Source organism: Nuphar pumila, chromosome 13, assembly GCF_984573655.1.
Source record: "Nuphar pumila chromosome 13, dmNupPumi1.hap1.1, whole genome shotgun sequence".
Lineage (NCBI taxonomy): Eukaryota > Viridiplantae > Streptophyta > Magnoliopsida > Nymphaeales > Nymphaeaceae > Nuphar > Nuphar pumila.
In genome coordinates, this window is record NC_143261.1 from 19005854 (window position 1) to 19019504 (window position 13651).

Genomic DNA, 13651 nt, shown 5'->3' on the forward strand with positions numbered 1-13651 from the left:
AGGCTACTGCTTACGCATTTATTTAGCCGATGTGCAATTTCATACCTCGTGCATTGCTTATACATTTATTTAGTCGAGGTACGGTTTCGTATCTTGTGCATTGCTTACATATTTATTTAACCGATGTACGATTTCGTACATCGTGCACTGCTTACATAATTTATTTAGCTGAGTTGCAGTTTCGTACCTCATGCATTGCTAAAGTTGTAAAACTCAAAAAAAAATAGAAATTTTAAAAATAAATAAAAGAGAATTTTTCTTTAAAACATAAGATAATATATTATTATATTAAATACCTTGGAGTTGAATATAGGCATATCGAAACCAAGATGAGGTTTTGGATATAGTCAGTGGGTTTAGATTTCGGATAGACTCGAAACCTAGTCGGAGTTCGATTGGATTTTTAATAGATCCAAATAGAGTATAACCTTAAACAAGATCTGAAATCCAACTTGAGGAGTTTCAGAGGATCCAATTATTATGTGGATCCAACCCGAAACAAAGAATTCATTAGAAAACTTGTTCGTATATAAATGAATTAAAGCAGACAAAAATGCAACAAGATGTGAAGTGGTGAGGCAACCTGAATTCAAATCCCATTAACCACACTCACACAGTTTTAATTAGAAGACACGGTTTTTCTTTTTGACAAAAATGCCTAACGTCTATACGTGTTTAAGTAAATTAAATAAGACATGATTTGCAACGAAATGAATGATAGTTCAATGGAGAGGTTTGTTGCCTCTTTGGGGACTGAACAAAGTTTGAATTTCTCCCCCCACACACATGGTTCTTTTGGCATACATAGATACTATTTTGGACAAAAATATGGATTTTTGTGGCAAGAATATACGTTTTAGGTATGAAGAATGAGGCTGGTCAAAAAAATCATAAATAGGAAACTCAACCAAGGTTTGAAATTTAAATCTTAAATTTAAAAGTCCTTCCCTATATAAAATACATTTTTTCCTATTGGTTTAAGATAACATTTAGAAGAATTGAAGGTTGAAAACCTATTTGGGAAAGCCAATCATTCTCATAAATTTTATTGGAAGTTTCAAAAAAATAAAGTTTGGATTTAGGCAATAAAACAAAGAGCTCTTCCCTCTCGTTTTCACGATTTTTTTCTTGACACTTCTTCTTTCCCGCTACCTCCATGGAGTGCTAGACGAAAGAGTGTTGGAGAAAGAATCTTGATAGTAGAATCGGGCCACAACACGTAGGAGAGCTTGGCGATTTGAACCGTCGAAAGGTAGGGGCACAACTTCTCTATGCATGTGCGCAGTGTCGTGGGGCACAAATATGCATTTGGCCTTGCAAATATATGTAGCATGATACATATATTTCAACGAGTAGCCATGAAGAGAAACGAATCTGCATTTCTGCAGATATAATTATAAATCCATGTATTTATATGGATCTTATCATTTTTCTGCATTTTTCTAATTATGCGTATACCAAAAATGCTGGTGATCGATCTGCATAATATTTCTATTAAATATGCGAAGCAATCTGCATTTTTTCTGAGCATGCATATACCAAAAACGCTAGTGATCGATCTGCATAATGTTTCTATTAAATATGCAAAGCAATCTGCATTTTTCTGAGCATGAATATACTAAAACGCTAGTGATTGATCTGCATAATGTTTTTATTAAATATGTGAAGCAGTTTGCATTCTTCTTTTCTGATTTGTACATATACCAAAAGCACTGGTTATAGATCTACATAACATTTCCATTAACTATGTGAAGGCACATGTCTGATCAATTGATCTGCACACACACCACCTTGAGATCACTTGTTCCAGCATATAGACGACCTATGTATTTGCTGCGCCACATTTTTAGTTATATGTGAAACATGTATGATCACGTGATATTCACATACTACATTGAAATGATATAATCCAGTACATAAATGATTTATATATAGATCTGTAGCATAAATTTAGATATATAAGAGCTGGTGTTGATCACTTGATCACTTGATCAATCCAACACCTAGTTGAAACATCTACTTATTTCTGCATCAGGACTTGATGTGTGAAACTATGGGTCAAATCACTTGATTAATCCAGCATTTATATATTAATTGTATACCTCTTGTTTTTGCATCACATATTTATAATTATGTAAGCAGTTGGCACATTACCATTCACGCATATGAATGCATAAGTCTAGTTGCAAGTAAATATGATTGAATCGGAAATGGATTGGGGTTGACTCGACCTCATATCATATTCCCCTTTTTGCTGCGATGTTGGTGATCAGACCTGACCATGGTGGTCGGTCTGATCCAGCCTGAAGTTGGTTGACCTAAACCCAGCGACAACGGCAATGGGTATGGCAGTGGACGTTGCACCCTACTGATGCGGCGGTCATGGTCAGCATGGTAGTGCAGTAGACTGGAGTTCGTCAGACTCCAGCCTGTTGTTGCAATTTGCGTATGGCCAACGACCATTGTGCGCAGCAGGGCACCTTGCGCCCTGCTGAGCATAGTTGGTTGGGGTCACATTGACCTCAGCCATGGCATCTTGCATACGGTGTTGGCATGATGCAGGTACAACCACGACGGGTGTGATAGGACTGGTAGCAGTCCATTGCAACTTCATCAATATATATACATGTAAAGTATATATATATGTGTGTGTGTGTGGGTGTGTGCGGCATACACGATTCTTTAAGAAAAAAATATAGAATAATGCTTATTATGTTATATTGGTATGGTGTATGTTTCAATCCTCAAAAGTATTGTTGTGCACTCAAGTGGGTGGTGGGTGGTTGTTCCATTTAGAAACCTAGTAAAATGATATAAGAATGTTATTTTATTGTTTTGGCCATTTTGTTATTGGAATGAGTGTGTCGGGGTATGTTTTTGCAAATACAATTTTTACCGCATACACATGAAAAAAAATGTTATGCTATTATTGAGCTTGCGAAAGAATAAGATATAAAAAAAAATGTTATTTGTTTAACATGTAAATTTGGTATGTGATTCACATATGAATGTCATGACGATGTTCAGGATATAAACTGCTTATTGTTAAATGCATGTATTTGATGTTTGCATAGCATGAAAATTTTAGGGTCATGAGTATACTAAAGCTTGAAACTAAGCAAGTGGTTCCACAAAACCTTTGTAGTGTCACACGGGTACTTATGAGATTCATATGTGAGACATGCTATGCATGTGTTATGATGCAATGGTGTGATACATGTACCTGTGTGTTTTACCATGATTAAGCATGTGGTCGAAAAAGACCAATAGTGTATGATACATATGCCCAAACTTATAAAATTAAATATTTTATGCACAGGTGCTCGACTCATATTAGCCTATAATTCTGAGATTTTTTATTGGTGCCTAATGTGCACTAAGTTGGTAATGTGCATACACTTCATCAATCTGAGTGTGGGTTTGAGATTTTAGAAATCCCTTGTAGTGCAATGACTCACACAAAAGAAATAAATAATATTTAATATATGCACATATAACCTAATTACGGGATTCTGGGTATACCTAAAAGATGGTATATGTTATCAATTTTTCGGGATTCTGGGTATACCTGAAAATGGTATATGTTACCAATTTTTCAGGGTTCTAGGTACATCTGAAAAACGTTGTATGTTACCGAACACATGGTCTACCTTGAAGAGGGTAGATGGTACGAGCGCCATGGGACAGTTATGTTTTTGTGAGAGTGAAGTGTCTCATCCGATCTCCAGTCCTCGGAGTTAAGGGGACCAGGACTACCAATATGTCCTAGGTGGTAGATCTAAGTCTTCTACAAAAGTTTTCAGGGTGCATCCTATTTCTAGTTCTAGCCATTGAGGAGTACTCTTTCAGTCACAAACTGTTTCCTTTGGGTCTCTGTACGGCTAGTCATACGGGGTATTAATTGAAAAAGCATAACTGACCCCCGTGTGGTCTTAGTTCGCTATGATGGAGAATATCTGTGTGTACCCACTGGGTAATTAACAAGAAGAACATAAAGTCATTTCACTTATATTTATCTTTAAGCATGTAATTTTGCTTAATATTGCAATGGTAGATTCTTTATATGTGATGCATAGTTCGATAATAGTTTTCCTACAATATTTTACCATGAATTATTGGCATTGGATGACTAGTGTAGCAATTCTTTAGATTCTAGTATTTCATTGCCATTATTTAAATGTGATACACATACACTTATACCCATGACACTGAACACATCTATATTGATTTGTATTTTTTAGTCAGACAAGGGAATAATCTGACCTCCTTTGACTTATTATTTTTAGGTAACAAATAAAATATCAAAGAAATTATGGCATCGTTGCAAGCAGAGTTATGAAGCTATATTTTTCTTTAATGTCCTGTGGAACTCTGATTTATCTCATTAGTTGTAATAATGTTGGACAAGGCTTTTATCTTGGTTTTCGATTATAAATGACATTTAAATTTTTGTAACTCATCCATTTATTTGACCGAGAGTTTTTTTGAATATTCTGCAATGTTATCTATAAAAAATTTATATAAATTTTGAGTTAAATAAATGGGGTGTTACAAAAGCAATTTATTTAGCTCGATGTGTGGTTTCACATATCGAGTCTCGTTTTATGTCATTTACATTGTCGATGCACTATAATGTGCACAAGCTTATGTTTTGATATACATGTACTACGTTGTCGCACTGTAATATGCATAGGCTTATGTTTTGATATATATATATATATATATATATATATATATATATATATATATATATATATATATATATATATACTACACTGTTGCGCTATAATGTACACAAGCTTACGCTTGCTTTTAAAGATGCATATTTGCACATGCTCGCTCAGTGTTTTAAAAAGATAATTTCATGCAAGATTTTAATGTTTGAAATATTCATTGTTTCGAAAAGCAAAAACGGATATCTAGTGATCGCCTATTCATAATCATGTCTTTCCCTCTACCCTGCATAGCCCTAAGAGGTACATACGGTCTTTTGTTGTGATATTCGAATGACTCAGATATCTTCAGCCTAGAGCATGAGACTTGAGATTTCAAAAGAATGTTGGGGTTTCTTTTTTAGAAACCGATACCCCTCTCATCGTAACGACACTAACAGACATGCACAACATGTTAGTATTACGATGATTGGATGAAAGGTTTATGGTAACCTCGTAGCATGCAAATACAAAATGATCACATAAATAGTGATGATCAAAACTTTGAGATTTCTAAATGATGTTGGGGTTTCTTGTTGAGAAACGGATACCCCTTTCATCGTAACGTTACTATCAGACATGCACGACATGTTAGTACTATGATAATTTGGATGGGAGGTTTATGGTAACCTCGTAACATGTAAATACAAAATGAGTAAAAGAAAATCGCATAAATAGTGATAAACGGAATATTGAAATTTTTAAATGATGTTGGGGTTTCTTGTTGAGAAACTGATACCCCTTTCATTGTTGCACATGAGCAACATGTTAGTACTACAATGATTAGATGAGAGGTTTATAGTAACCTCATAGCATGCAAATACAAAATGATAAAAAGGAAATCACATAAATAGTGATGATCGAAACTTTAAAATTTCTAAATGATGTTAGGGTTTCTTGCTGAGAAACTGATACTCCTTTCATCATACCGGTACTATGAGACATGTGCGACATGTTAGTACTACGATGATTTGGATGAGAGGTTTATGATAACCTCGTAGCATGCAAATATAAAATGATAAAAAGGAAATCACATAAATAGTGATAAATGAAACATTGAAATTTTTAAATGATGTTGGGGTTTCTTGCTGAGAAATTGATACCCCTTTCATCGTAGTGGTACTATCAGACATGCGCGTCATGTTAGTACTATAATGATTGGATGAGAGGTTTATGGTAACCTCGTAGCATGCAAATGCAAAATGATGAAATGGAAATCACATAAATGGTGATCATCGCCTTCACAAGCAAGATATTTGAGTTGGTTTGAAAGACCAGAGCATGTAGAATGGGTCATCAGTTAAAATAGAACCTGACATACTCATTTATTGTTATGGTTCTGTCAAAGAAGATGATGTGATGGTATAAAAATTTTGATGGACAGGTTGTTAACAACTACACTTCTCGAGCAAATGACTTGGTGTCTTCAGTCATCAGAGTTAGGGGACTGGGCTACCAAAAATTATCCTAGATGGTAGGTCTCAGTGGCTTTTGCAGAAGTATGGATGCATCCCTTTGAACGAGTGGCCTCTGGAGAATTTTCTATCGGTCATTGACCGTCCCCTTAGGAGCAGACTCAGCTAGTTATTTGGAGTATCAAAATACATAGCATAACAAACCTCCGGGCAGTCTCAATTGTTTCTATGTTTCTCTTGTGTGTGCCCTCAGGATGACTAATATCAAAACAAAGTTATAATGTTAATTTTACTTATTTTGACTTACACACCACAAAGGAAAAAATGTATAAGTTAGTTTGGTTCTAAATTTGGTTAACATGCTCATTATGCTTATTTTTCTCACTCTTTGTAGACATCTGATAAAATTGGAACGATATAGAAACAAGATTAGCATGCTCATTTTTTCTTATTCTGAACTGCATATCATGAATGAAACTACGCATGTGTTAGTCTTATTCTGAATTGTTATATCTATGCACCTACCAGATTTTTATTGATCTGACCCCATTTCATAGGTACAGGTGATGATTAGGTCGGTACAGCAAGCGATGGCATGATGATATCAAGATGAGTTTCTTTACCTAACATTTTGCTCCTAAGAACATTTTTGGTATAGGTTTTTTTTTTTTAAATTCTTCTTTTCGTATAAACTGTAAAACCTCGTTTTGAATCTATTTGATTTCAATGAATGTACAGAGTTACGAATCTGTTATGTAATGGAAAAGGTTCACCCGTAATGCATCCAAGGTCCGTTGACTTGTTAGTTCAAACACCTTTTTCGCTGAACTGCTATTTTAAACTCTGATAAAGGAATGATTACAAGACTTTCAATTTTTTTCTAAAAAGTTACAAGTTTAAGTTTTTGGGGGTGTTACAATGTCACTAGCTATTAACAACAAACCAAACTAGCTACATTGTTTAAGCTTGGTCTGAACTCGTTCTAAAAAATAATTGAGTCAAGCTTAAACAAGGGTTCAATCTCAGTACATATAAACGAAACGAGTTTGAACAAGAAGTTCAACTCAGATAACCTTGACTCACACAGTTATATAAAGAAATTTGATTATATATATATAATTCATAATATGGTCATAAGAAATGTCTAAGCTTACGGGGTAAGCCATTGGGTTTTTTGAGATGTGGCCAGGGTTCAAATCTCACCATCTTCCTCCCTTTCAAAAAGTTTTAAAACCTTTGCTCGAGCCAAGTTGAGCTTTGCTTGAGCTTGACTCACACCAATCTTGAGTGATGATTGTTCAAGCTCAGATCAAGCTCGAGACGAGCTTGAACAATCAGAAATTTTTGTTGAGCTCAGCCTATCCAAGCTAGCCCAAGAGCTCAGCTTAAACCCGACTCGTGTGCATCCTTAGATGCCACTCTTGGGTTTTGAACTCTCCAAATCTTCAACTTGATGACACTCATAAATCTTTCTTACCAAACTAGTTGAGCCCTTGTAGGCTAAGATGTTGTATGCTTACCACAAAAACATTATAGGTTTGTTATTGAAAGGTGTGCTCCTTGTCACAATTTTATTTTCTTTAAGCAAATAATATTATAATCTACTTTTTTGGTGGCTTACCCTGACCAAAACTTGGCTTTTAAATCTAACCTTGACTCCCATGATAGAACCTACCTAGGTTGGGCTTTGGCTTAGGTGTACCTCTCATGCCTTTTCATTCTATTTTATGCTTTATGAATTTCACAATTCATACCCTTATAGTAGCTATTTTTTGAATTCTACCCAAATTGGCATGACCCGATTAGGCTCAAACAATCCAAACCTATATTATAACCTGATTTAGTTATAATTGGGCTTAGGTCAAGCTCATGCTCCTTTAGGCTCAACCTAGTTAACGAGGAAAAAATTAGGTGCAATGTGATTACACACTTTTAGTGTGTCACTGCACTTGATCATCCTTCATCTTAAAGATAGGACTTGTCAGTTGTAAGGCCCAAGAAATGATGGAGGGCGATCAGGTGCAGCCGCACACTAAAAGTGTATAATCACATTGCATCTGGTCCTCCCATATTAACTAGTCGAGCGTGTTGGGATTTATGCATTTTGCACATGGGCCCAACATGTTTTGGGCTAGATAAAACATAAGTCAAGCCCAATCTAAGTTTAATTGGGCATATACTGTATTTTGCAGCTCAAGCCCAAACTGAAATGGGTTTAGGTACCCAACAACTTGTCAAGCACCTGACTTGATTGTCGCCCTTGACCATTACTGTAAAAATTGTGTTACTTGGGTGGGTTTTTTTTTAAAGGCTAACTGGGGTTAGGCAGACCCCCTACCAGAACAACAGTTACCTCTAAGATTCGATCCTAGGCCTTCAACTTGACACAAAACCTGTAACAACCCAACTCATATTCCTTAAAAAGTACAGATTTTTTTTAAACAAGTGCGAAAACAATCTCAGAGACCTGAGGCCTTACAGTTAAACACAACCACCACCACAAGGGATCTTATACTCATCTTTCATACCAAACAAATCCAAATTTTATTTATTAAAATGCATATAGTTTGAGACATAGGTAAATAAAAACAAAGAAAGCAAAAAGAAAGAGCCACACCATCCCAAGAATCTGCCACGCAGTCGTGTAGTCTCCTTGTGACTCTTATCAAAAGCAAGTTCTCCCCACTAGGCATATGAGGCTGCAAAAAATATAAAAAGTAAGGTATCAGAATCCAAAAACTCCTACGTACGAATCTCTCTAATGAAACAAACAAGTAAAAAGAACATAAATAAAATTCATGCAACATTTTAGAGAGACTTAATTATAACACAATCATAATTCAACTAATCATTCATGCAATAGAGAACAATGATTAAGCATGAGGGAACATTTACTAAATAACAGAGATCACAAGGTGAGCATTAAAGACATTTAACATGCTTTAAGGAACAACATCATGCATTCACCAACATATCATAGTTAGGGGAATAAGTAAATATGCATGATCTAATACGTAGCAGGAATATGCATGATTTCAGTGCAACGCATGAATAGATTATTATTATCTTTAATCAGAGTTTTTTTTTATATGCATGTCTCTATTAAATGCACACAATTTAAGTTTCTCTTTTTAATTACTGTTGCCTACGGATACTCTAAACGGGTAAAATTCTTGAGGTCAAGTTAGGTTTCTAGAGTAGCTTAGCACACAATTTGTATTTTATTACTGGGTTCCAAACTTAACCCTCGACCGATATCAGGAATCAACATCATCTATCAGAACATTGAAAATCAACATCAAATATTGAGGATACCATAGAAATCAGCATCCACTGGTGCCACTTTTTCGGTATACCAAAACAATAATTGTGTCTACACACCACCCTCAGACAAAGTGGCGAGCTCTCCCTAAAACTGTGGCTAGGAGAAGAACCTCAATATCGGGTTCAGGGGCAACAACAACGCACACAGAGTTTTAGTATCCTCGCGGTTTTGTTAAAGTTGCAATATTCAATATTCTCACACTAATAAAGGGACATCAAGAAAATGTAGATTATACTATTCTTTAATTTTTTTTATCTTGTTATTAATTCATCTTCTTTAATTTGCAATTCAACATGCAGAATTAATAACATAAGATTGCAAATCAGCATGCCAAGCTCTTCACGGGACCACAGCCCATGGCAACATTGGAACAGTGCAAAAAAATAATAATATCACATTTGATTTTTACAGTGCATAGAACAACTTAAACAAAGAGCAACACATGCTCAAGGCTCACAGAGCCCCTGTTGATCCATTTTGATCATCGATGCATTCATATGCAAAAATCATGAATAACATGCCACTATGCATTCTTTTCACATGCTTTTCAATACCCATTTAGGAATGTCAATCTAAGGAGGTGCATGAAATAATAATAATACTTGTATGCATGTGAGTGTGTTCACATAGTCATGTTAATTTCATGTTTTCATTTAATTCGCATGCTCATGTCAAATGCATATTCAAATTCACCTATCCATGTCATATGTAATGCTTTCACACAACACATACTTTATTCACACCTATGAGCATTCAAGTAGTGGTGCACATGCCAAATGCATCAATTTAATATATGCATAAACATATAAACATAAGATGCAAGCCTGAAATGTTACTTTGAGTAAACATGATATATCATATGCAAGATAGTGAAACTAATTGTTCTTTTACGTTCATACAGCCAAGCTCAACCACAAGTCTGTGAATTAATCACCTAACTAACTATGTCCACGTTAGGCATGTACACGAAACCAAAACTTAAAATGACATACTCTTTTTGCACATGTTACCTAGTTAAAGCATGTGAAAACCCCATTCTTAACATGCATTGAAATACACACACTTAATAAAATCTGGGAATTTAGAAAACACACAACACATATAATAAAATCTGGGAATTTAGAAAACACATGACACATATATACAATTTTTTTTAACATGTGACCCAACCAACCCAGTCGGTTGGGTCTGGCACACAGCCAAACCCACCCAACATCTCTTTAGACTGATTGTGGGTTGCCCTGCAGATCTGCTTCAAACTGACCAGAGGATACTGTGTAGAACTAATGTTTCCATGTATGCTCAAATGATTACATGCAGCGTATCTTGGACTCCTGTCAATGTAGGAACCTAATGTTCGTAGGTTTTGTAGGTAGCAACATATAAAGGGGACAATAAAAGCCTTTCTCCAGGCCTTTGGTACACGTTGAAACAACCTAAGTGCCCTCATATTTGCAATGCTGGTTAAACCCCAAGTTATGAAGCATAATATTTCACAAAAGTACTTACATTAACTGGCTCAAGTTGAAAGTCTAGCTGGTAAGCAACAAACTTCAACATATGGGCAAAATCCCTGCTTGGCACATATTTTAGAGGGGTTGATTGTGTTGGGCAACCATGTCTGGTTCCCACAAGAAAATTGAGCTAATAGGATATTGTGTGTTGAGGTAGAAATAGCATAGTGATTCCCATCGCAGGGCAGTTTACCATTTTTTTTACATAACATCTAAAATAAATATTTTATTCAAATATAGTTTTTCACTTAAACAGTGGTCTGACACCAATCTGGATAGTTGTTTGAGACTGGACAACAGGCTGTCCTATCCCAGCCAACTGTCCAAACTAGAATGGGACAACTGTCTAATCTGAGATGGGACAACTATCCATCTTGTCCCGTACCAAAAATAGCCAAAAATCAAAATTTTCTATATTAACTGAATATGCACATAATTTATTTACATAGATCTAGTTCAGTTTTAAAAACAATAGTCTTGTGTTCACCTGGCCATATATAAACACCCATCAAGGGATAGATCTGTCCAGAATAGACAGAACAAACAATATGGACATGGGCTCAAATCTGACCAGATCTACCCATCATCACGATGGCCACATCTGCCTCCCAAAAGCATGGAACAAAACTGTCCAGACCTGTTCAAAGTGTTCATATAAGGCAAAAACATATATATACATCTATATACATGTTTCTTCATATATATATATATATATATATATATATATGTGTGTGTGTGTGTGTGTGTGTGTGTGTGCATTGGGAAAAACATAGAAACATGCAGAAAAATTGTAGGAATATGAATCTCACATAATCTAACATTCCTATATCGATTCCCATAAATCAAACCATAAAAGATCAAGATAAAATCCATGGTTCCCCATAAAAATATTACCTAAAGCTTATTTAGGCTCTTTTTCTCATCTAAGACAAGAGAAAGACCCGTACCCTGTGAAGGAAAACGATGATAGATATTGAAAAACATGGGTAAATGATTGGAGATGGTCCAAACTCCTCATTTTCCTCCTCCTTTCTCCTCTTTTCCTCACTTTATCTCTCTTTTTTTTTCTCTTTCTCTTTCTCTTTTTTGTGGTCGTTTTATAGGCCCCATAGAGGAGGTCGCCCCTCCTTCTCCAGCTCCTTCTAGATAGGTTGGAGAGGAGGTCTCTACTTCACATGAGACTCTTCTCTTCCTTGGTTTTTCGAAAATCTTAGACTCTATAGTTGACTTTTCAATTTTTTTTAAGAGGACTCTAAGTCTCTTTAACCTTCTTAAAGACTTTATAACTTTAATAAAAACTCTATCTAGAAGTTCTAAACAAACATAAAAATTAAATTTTAGAATTAATAAAAATTAATTAATAATTAATTAAATATTTTTAAAATTCCAAAGATAGATTAATCACTTTAGGAGTCCTCTTAGCATTTATAAACCCCAATTTAAAGGTTTTTTGATAAATTTAAAGTTGGAAAACCATTGAGCATGGATTTGGATCTGAATCCGGATTCAATATCTAATATCCAAATCTATCTAAAAAATCAAAATGGGTCTTGGGCCAGATCAAATCCAGATTAGTATGGGTCTTGGATAGAGTTCAAATTCATATTAATTTGGATCAAATCCATCAGATCTGGTTCGATCTAAGTTCGGATCCAAACCAACAAACTGCTCAATTTTTGAAAAAAATATGATTTTTGGGCAAACCATAGCCCAAATCAAAGAAAATAAAATATCGTTACACTCAGAATTTTGAGATGCATCTAACGATATAGAACTCAAATTTTGCTTCTGAAATTCGCCAAAAATAACCTAAATTTTGCTTGAATTTAAATGTCAAAAATAAAACTTTTTCTCACATTTCGATTGGCTCGTTTAGACCTAGAAAATGAGACCTGGGTCAAACCCAAACTTAAAAGCATCGGTCTAATATCGAGGTTCAAACCATTTTTCTCCTGAACTTAGCTAATTTTTCAAGAAATCTCAAATTTAAATAAGCATAAAATACACAATATTACAGAACCTCGCCTACCACATGGGATACCACCTCTGTGGAGGTGGTGTTGGATAGGTTTTCATTTGGCTTATGCCTTGCAAAAGTTTATGGAAGTGTCTGTCTAAGGGGTCGCTAAGTACGCTTATCAAAAAGTACTCTTACAAAATTGAAGGGTTAAACTTGGGTTAAGAAAACTTACTTCCCATTTGAACCACTTCATTCCCCATGCTTTCTCTTTTCTGTCTGTGTGTTTATTTTTTATTTGTGTTGTTTATCCTTGGCTTCCTCTACATTTTCTTTCCTATAGGTTGAGGTATGATAACAAATAAGAAGACCTGATTAAGATCCAAGACTGAATATGAAGGTCCGATTAATACATGGATCTGATTATAGTTTGTGGAATTTTATACCAGACCCGGGCCTAACCCGAGTCCAGATTAAGACCCACAATTTTCCAATGTAAAAATTATAAAAAAAAATATTATTTTACCAGGTATGGCCTGGGTCTGGTTCATGTAGTTTTTATTGAGTTTGGGTATGGTTTCTCTTATAGTAGACCTGATTAGACTCGAGTTCGGACTCGATACCATAACCAAAAATTTGGTCGAAGTCTGATTTCACCTGGGTCCGAACCAAACCCAACCCGTTGACACCCCTACACACAGTGTTTAAAAATTCAGTAGGTCAATCTA